This window comes from Lepidochelys olivacea (genome assembly GCF_965140295.1).
Source record: "Lepidochelys olivacea isolate rLepOli2 genome assembly, chromosome: 9".
In the NCBI taxonomy this organism is placed as follows: Eukaryota; Metazoa; Chordata; order Testudines; family Cheloniidae; genus Lepidochelys; species Lepidochelys olivacea.
In genome coordinates, this window is record NC_140419.1 from 33052206 (window position 1) to 33061130 (window position 8925).

The following is an 8925-nucleotide window of genomic DNA, read 5'->3' on the forward strand; positions in this document are numbered from 1 at the left end:
TGGCTATGTGGGTACAGTGCCAGCTAAGCACAATGCGGTTGGGGCCTCTGGGCACTACTGCAATACAAAGAATAATAGGTGCAAAGAGCTTCTTCAGCCCTAGCGCTCCAACCACTTTGCAAAGACAGAATTTGTGGTTTTATTTAACCACCAATCTCACAGTGAAAACAGTCCCCAAAAATCTGGCATTAAGCCCTGCAAATGCTCAAGGCCATGTTTTGCATGACATTAGGACTTTCTTGGGGCTGGCCGGCTGCTTTTTGAAGGACAGTGCTTCTTTTTTACTATCTGCTGCAGCAGCCTAGGGCTATATCTACACTGGAATAAAATACCTGTGGCTGGCCAGGGTCATCTGACTTGGGCTCATGGCACTTGGACCGTGGAGCTAAAAATTGCTATGTAGACATTCAGACTTGTGCTGGAGCCCAGATGCTAGGACTCTCCCCTTTCATGGGGTCCCAGAACTGAGGAACCAGCTTCTGTCCAAATGTCTACACCGCAGTTTTATAGCCTGAATCAGGCCAGCTGAGGTTGTTTAATTGCGGTACACTATAAAGATGTACTAGATGGTGCTGCAGAATGCCACAACTAAAAAAGAACGAGTTCAGTTAACTGTGATGAGATGATAATCCCACAACTGACATTTTTGCTGCAAGTGAGAGGCCAGAAGAAAGCTGATACTGGGGCTGTGCCAGGAAAGCTGAAAAAACTGCCACCTGTGAACCAGGTTATATATCAAATAATATTATTTTCTTCTCTACTACTGTCTAAAGATAAAGCAGAATTGTATTGGATGATACGCCATTAGGAAAAGAGGTGGGATGATGTAAGCAGAAGGTTTCAGAAGACTCCATGGCAGTTGGGCAGGATAGCAGTTGGATGCAAAGCTCTCTTTAAGGTTGGAATATTGAAAGAAAATTCAGTGGCAGTTGGAAATTACAGTTGTTAGGACTCTCTAAATGTAGAACAGCAGTTCTCAAACTGGGGGTTGGGACGCCAAAGTGGGTCACAAACCCTTTTTAATGGGGTCACCGGGGCTGGCATTAGACTTCTTGGGGCCTGAGGTGGAAGCCGAAGCCTGAGCCCCACCGCCTAGAGCCAAAGCCTAAGGACTTCAGCCCTGAGCAGCAGGGCTTAGGTTACAGGCATCCTGTCTGGGGCTGAAGCCCTTGGGCTTCAGCTTTGGTCTCCCCACCCAGAGTGGTAGGGTACAGGTTTTGGCTTTGCTCCCTCTATCCCCCGCCCAGGGCGGCAGGGCTCAGGCAGGCTCAGGCTAAGGTCCCCCCATCCTGGGGTCATGTAGTAATTTTTATTGTCAGAAGAGGGTCGGGGTACAATGAAGTTTGAGAACCCCGATGTAGAATGTTTGACAGGGCAAGTTTCTATCAGTTTCTGTGGCAGTTATGAATGAACAAGAGTTGGAATTAGTTCTTTCTGGTAGATTTTTTAAAACAAAAGCCCCGTCTGCATTCAGAAATTGCTGCATTGCATAGCCAAAGTTGTGAACATCAGTTCTACCTGAACTGGTGCTGAAAATGGTTTACATGGTAGAGTCAATGGGACTTGGGGAGACCAGATGTCCTGATTTTATTGGGACAGTCCCGGTATTTGGGGCTTTTTTTAATACGGGCTCCTATTACCTCGCACCTCCGTCCCGATTTTTCACATTTGGTATCTGGTCACCCTAATAGGACATAGCAGTTTGCAGCACCTATAAGAAAACATAAAATTGCTTCCTCCAAATCTCAGACTTTCTGTAATGCTGTCTGAAAACATTTTTTCAACCTACATTACAGTTTTATTTTTGGCAGCAGTTCAGGGCAGCAGTTGCTATCAAACAACTTCAGCAACCTGTAAGAACAGATCTTTCATAGGCACCATTTCTACATTGTATTTTGGCAGAACAGAAGAGATATTGGTATTAAGATTACAAAGTAGTAAGAATAAGTAACCAGTGTTTTGTAAAACCGTGTTTTGTAACTGGTGATGGGAGTTTTATTTTGTTTCTTTCAGTTTCCAAGAGAACATTAACAGTGATAGAATCATAGAAATGTAAAGCGGGAAGAGACCTTAAGAGGTCATGCTGAGAGACTATGATTACTAGTTTCTGTTTTTGTTGCCTTGATGGACTTCGATGCACAGAGACAGATGATCTGAAGGTGGTAGAGATATGGATTCATGCAACATCACACCCTGATGCAAGGGAGCACTCTAATGGTGATTGTGTACCACAACAGGGAAATTTGACAACCTCCATTGGAAGCCTATTTCAATACTTAACTATCCTTATAGTTAAAAAATCTTTTCCTAACTAACCTAACTTTTCCTTAGCTAATCTAAATTGCCCTTGCAACAGATTAAGCCCATTTTTTCTTGTTCTACCATCAGTGGGCATGGAGAACAATTGATCACTCTTTATAACAACCACTAAAATATTTAAAGAGTGTTACCAGGTTCACCGCTCAGTCTTCTTTGCTGAAGACTAAATATGCCAAGCTTTTTAAACATTTCGTCATTGATCAGGTTGTCTAACCTCTTTATCATTTTTGTTGCTCTCCCCTGGACTCTTTCCAATTTGTTCACATCTTTCCTAAAATGTAGCACACAGAACTGGACACAATACTTCAGCTGAGGTCTCACCAGTGCTGAGGAGAGTACCTCCTTTGCTTTATATACAAAACTCGTGCGCATACACCCCAAAATTACATTAACCCTTTTCTTAACACCTTAAGTTAAGCATCTCATTTACCATTAACCATTTTAGTGAAGACTGATGCAAAATAGCCATTGAAGCACATACACCTTGTTGTCATCTGTCATTATCTCTCCTCCCTGCTAAGTAGTGGGCCTACATTTTCTTTTGTCTTTCCTTTGCTTCTCATGGATTAAGAGACAATAAGAAGAGGTTCTATCATGTCCCTTGCTAGATGTAATTCATTTTGTACCATGGCCTTTCTAATTTTGTCCCTACATGCTTGTGCTATTCTTCTGTCTCATCTGTTTCTACTTTTTCTAGGATTCCTTTTTGATTTTTCAGGTAATTAAAGCACTCCTGATGAAGCAATAGTGGACTTTCACTATTCTTCCGATTTTGGCTTTGCATATGGATGGTTTGCTGTTCTACCTTTAATATTGTCTCTGAGAAACTGCCACCTCTCCTGAACTCCTTTTTCCCTGAGATTTTCTTCCCAGAGGACCTTACCTACCAGTTCTTTGAGTTTGTTGAAGTCTCCTTTTTTGAAGTCCATTGTCCTTATGCTTCTCTCATTCCTTCCTTTTCTTACAATCACGAAATCTGTCATTTCTTGATCATGTTCACCCAAATTGCCTTCCACCTTCGGACTCACAAGCAACTCCTCCCTGTTAGAATCAAGTGTAAAATGGTTGTCCCCCAGGTTAAAAAGCCATATCTGAAGCCTGTACTTCCATACAGTGAACAGAAGAATTGACTTTGGAGAGATTCTAGCCCACAACATTTGAATGACTGACCCTTACTAAACCAAGCAGGGTATTTTTGCTTGTTAGACATCTAATATGTTCTCCATTGGGCCACACAGCCCACAAGGGAGAACCAAGAAAAAATAATTATTCAAATGTAGTTTCTTTTTCAAAAGAAAAATAGAATATTTATTTTTATATGAATGAGAATGTTCTAGGAAGTGCCACGTGATTCTAGAGACCTGGAAGTAGGTTCCCATTTCCAGGTTTCAGACTTATTCACAATATGCAGGTGTCAACATGCAGTGGCCCGGTCTCTGGCCAACCTTAAATCAAGAGGATAGGTAACCTAATTGTCCTTGAAGAATGAGTCTAAATGGAGTTTCAGAAGTTATCTTTAGACAAGAGTGAAGGCTTTGCCAGCTAACTAGTAAAGCAGTTTGCATTTCTGTTCACTTTCAACTTGTCATTAATAACAAGTGATACATTTTTTTGGGTTTGAATCTTCATTGCTCTTATTTCTGTTTTATCTACCTTTGTAGGGAAGGTTGGACTGGAATACACTTGGATTGTCCCAGAACACTTACAGTTACACCAGTGGTGCTTTATACTAGGAGGTTTCAGTTACACCTGCTAAATCATATGTTGCTTCATTTAGGGCTGAATTGTAAGCCACCTTGCACAGGCTATCCACATCATGGGTAGCAGTGTAAGGGGGAGAACATCCTCCATTGCATGACTACCACCTCTCCCCAGGAAAACATAAATACTACCTGCAATTGGGAGCTGATCCTGCAAGGTGTGGAGTGCCCTCAACTTGATTTTTCTCTGAAATTGAAAGCACTTAGCACCTTGCAGGGCTGAGTTCTGAGTGACTGGGATCACTCAGATTCTTTGAATCAGTCTTCACAAGTGGAGTGGGCTATAGAGAGAAACAAACTCTTTCATTCAATCTATGTAGAAATGATGAAGCAGAGTTTTTATGATTAATTCATGTTCTCTACATATGTGGAATATATATAACACTGGCTTACCTGACTTCCTCCTTAACATCAGGCTTTCAAGCAAACGGCAGTAATCCCACACAAATATTTTTCTTGCAGAACAAACATTTTCCATAATATTTCAGCCATTGGCAAACTGGCAACCTGTTTATTAACTTCTTAAAGCTAACAATAAATTGAATCTGTCACCTCAATGACATGCAGAGTCTATGTAGGTTTACTTTGTAGCACTGGTGGGCCCATGCTAGACTGAAAATTTATTAAGATACCCCAATAGTTAGAATGAAAACTATCTGATGACAGTGAAAAAGGAACTTTGGAGTACTTCTCATTAATATTAGCTTCAGTTCCTTGCAGTAGAGATACATTGCAGTTTGTGTGTGTTGACACTACACATCTCAGTTGCATCAGATCTGTTATGGAACAAATACACTTCAAGAAGATGGAAAGGAATAGTTAGAAATGTACTATTCATATCTATTTCCTTAGAGCCATATAGTCCCTTTTTTGAAGAATGAGGCATGGAAATGTCCAAAAATATACAAGAAGTAGTCACAGTAATATGAATACCATTGGATCTGCAGGAAAGCTGTCTAGCAAACCACAAGTGGTTTGACTTGAAGTCCCCTTGTAGAAAGCTAAAAGCCAACAATCCTGTTTTGAGGATGATTTGTAGCAATCTGACCTTTCATGTGTGATTGCAAATGGGGTACAGTGCTAAGTATACCAGAGAGGTATGCAGTGATCGCTTCCAAGCTCATTGTTGGAGATAAGGATTACATCTAATTGCAGATGCTTGGACTCCACTAGCAATTTGTTATGAAGTAAAGAGCTGTGGGATATTTGTTGATAGTAAGTTACTGTTGCTCAAGTGCTAATTCTCCTTCTCCCCCCAGTTATTTTGCTGGCATTGTACTTCTCACTGAGGCTTGGTCTACACTTAGAACTTTTACCAGCATAGCTACAGTATTTCAGTCAGGGATATGAAAAATCCACACCCCAGCAATGCCAACTTGCATTGTAGACACATCTATGCTGACAGAAGAGTGCTTCTGTTGGCATAAATAATGCTGTTTGAGGTGGTGGTTTTCCTACACTGGCAGAAAAACTCCTTCTGTTGGTGTATGCTGCATCTACTCTAGGGATGCCGGCTTAACTATGCTGATACTCTTGGGGGAATTCTGCACCAAAAAATTAAAAATTCTGTACACAATATTTTAAAATTCTGCCTATTTCGTCAAAATAACACAATATAATCATGCCAGTTTCAATTATTTGGTAATTTATTTAAAATACCTGTTAGTAAATATGTCTGTAACAAAGAAAAAAGATTCAGGAAATGTTTTTTGACAAATAGATTTCTAGGCATATTAATACCGAACTTTGAGTAATAATTCGTTTAAGCTACAATAGAGAAATGTATTTCCTGTACCTCTCAGCAGCAGTGCAAAGGTGTGGGGGAATCAGGGGTAACAGAGAAGCTGAGGGAGAAGGAAGTAACTGCTGGGAAGGAGCCTGCAAGTGAACCTGCAGGGTTGCTCGGTGTGGGTGGGGGAACTTTTTTGGGGGGGGGGAGCATTGTTAGGAAGTTGGGGAGCCTCCCCCATGCAGACCCTGGCTGACCCCTTGCCTCTCCCATTTAGTCAGTCACATCTGCCCCGTCCGTGTGTCCTTGCATCCCCACTCTCCATTCAGACAGGCATATCTGCACATGTGGGCCTGCCTCCCATTCCCTTCTGTCCCCATGTGACCCTGCCCCCACACTCAGCCAGGCAAAGCTGCCCATCTCCATGTATCCCTGCACCCCCATTCAGCCACCACCACTCCCCCTGTCCCTATGTGGCCCTGCATCCCCACTGCCATTGAGCCCCTGGCTCAATGTTATCACCCTAGATGCTTTTGTGCCTCCACCCCAGTCTGTCCCCCCTCATTTGCCCTTCTGAACTCCAGTCAGTGTGACCACCCCCAGCAGCCTTGTGTGCCCCACTCTGTCCAGTTCTCTATATCTTGTGCCTCCTCACCTGGCTCCGCAGACAGGGCGCTGTGAGGAAGGCTGCCTCTGCCACCTCCCTTTCCATGGCTGGCTGCTCCAGCCCATGAGCCAGCTGCCTTCTCTTCTGGCACCACATCAGGCCCTACTGGGAAAAGGGTGTAATTGCAGCTTCCCTTCATCTCCCATCAGAATCAATTATTCTCGGGGAAAAAATAAATGTGTGGGGACATTAATTCTGCATTTGTGCAGTGGTGCAGAATTCCCCCAGGAGTAATGCTGACATAGGCTCTGTAGCATAGACACAGCCTCAGGCTTTTCACCAGTTCCAAACACTACACCCTGTAGATCTTCTGTGTGTTATACCAGAGTAGGAGGTTTTAGCTACTTCAGTTTTTGAGGCAAGTTGTGGAGTAAATTGCTCCAATTTCTTGCACACAGTGGTACAGAACCCCCTGGACTATGACAGAGATGCAACAAGTATATGGAGTTTTCTAGGATTTTTGCCATTATTTTTTATGAGATTGAAAACAATATATAACAGGCAGAAAATGGCTGAACATTAGCTACTCTCAGAGTAATGATTCATCCAATTGCATATGAAGTGAATCTGAGGTGAATTACTGTAAACCAGGGGTTCTCAAACTTCTTTGCACAACAACCCCCTTCTGACAACAAAAATTGCTACACAACCCCAGAGCAGGGACTGAAGCCTGAGCCTGGCCACCCAAGGCAGGGGGGCCAGGGCCAAAGCCAGAGCTTCAGCCCCAAGTCAGGGGGTGGGCTGTAACCTGAGCTTCCCCCCCACACACACTCAGGGCTGATGCCCTTGGGCTTTGGTCCCGGGCAGTGGGGCTCGGGCTTTGGCCCTGGGCCCCAGCAAGGCTAATACTAGCCCTTGGCGACGCCATTAAAATGGGATCATGACCCACTTTGGGGTCCCAACCCACAGTTTGAGAACCACTACTGTAAACAGTTCTTCGTTAACTCAAGGCCTAACTCAGCAGTCAACAAAGTGGTGCAGCTTAACCCCACCACATTCTCTTGCCATTGCACCAAGATGTGGACTCCAGTATGAAGTCATTTTAGGCCTTGCTTATAATTGGGATTAATCCTGATTCAGAATTCATCCAGTAACTGGCATATCTGCACCAATGCAAACTCCAAGGGTAAACAAGGAAATCTTCAATTTGCACCAACTGAGCTTCTTCCTGCTTTAAACCAGAGTAAGATCAACCGTATATGTCTACACTGGAGTTTTACACTAGTGCAACTACACTGGTTGCTGGCCTCCAGTGGGTGAATTGGGGCTAATCCCAAGCACAGTCAAGTCCTTTGACTAAGGGCTTGTCTATGCAGTGAGGTAATATGCACTACGGGGGTGTGACTTCTAAAGCACACTAACGTGTTGTGTATTAATTGGTCCCTGTAGACCCTGCTGGTGCACACTAGATGTTCCCAAATGTGCTTTAACATAGTGCTGTTTCAAACACTTCTGAGCTGATATGCAGCAACCTGACCTTGTGTGATTTCAAATGGAACAAATGATTGAGCAGAGTTACAGGAGAATATGTAATGGCGGCAATATTGAAATAGCTGGAAGAAGACTGTGACACTTTTGTGACTAAGTTTGTACACTCCCTTTCTATATGTTTCAGTGAAATGGACGTTTGCTAGATCCTTATCGTATTTTTCACAGGTGACAGCAATTCGTTCCAGGGGTGATAATTTGTTTTAATTTTTGCACATCTGCTAACCGAGGTTGACTAGCATATTTTATGCCTGAATAAATCAGCTAGTAGAATGACCATAAACTTTTTGGTATTAGCAATATGAAATGGGGAAGGAAGAATATTTAATTGTATGCTCCGTATACTTCTAAACTTCCTTGTTTTGGTTAGACATCTGTTTTCAGTGCTGTCCCACAAATGACCTGAATCACTGCTTTTCTATTACTGTAAGTTAATTTATTTTTTATGCATGTTGCAGACTAGTGGCACACAGTTGGAGGGAAAAATATTTTAATTTGCATTTTTCCTTATGCTGTATATATTTGCACATTTCTGTGTACAAATTAGATATTTTGCATTCTGGACTGTGTGTCCTTGTCCCAGTCCCAAAATTACATTTTTAATTTGATATTTTAGCACAACTTATTAAAACAGAGAAATGTATCTTTTTAAAGCATATGAAAAATTAAAAGCATATGAAAACCAGTCCTATCAGGTACTGAGTAGTCAACTTTTATTCACTTGAGCATTTATATAAACACATTTCATATTCAAATGTCTGATCCCATGAAATGTTGAGCACTTCCTCTGAGTTGCTGCGTGCTCTCACCTCGTTGTCTCAGCCCCTCAATAGAAGCATTTGCTGTCTCATAGGGATGGGCCTTAAGGATGAAGTGTTTATAGACTTTCTTCTCTTGGACAAAAAATGGAATCGTGAGCTTTGCTACTGCAGGGAGAAATTGTATGAACGGTCTAATTGTAT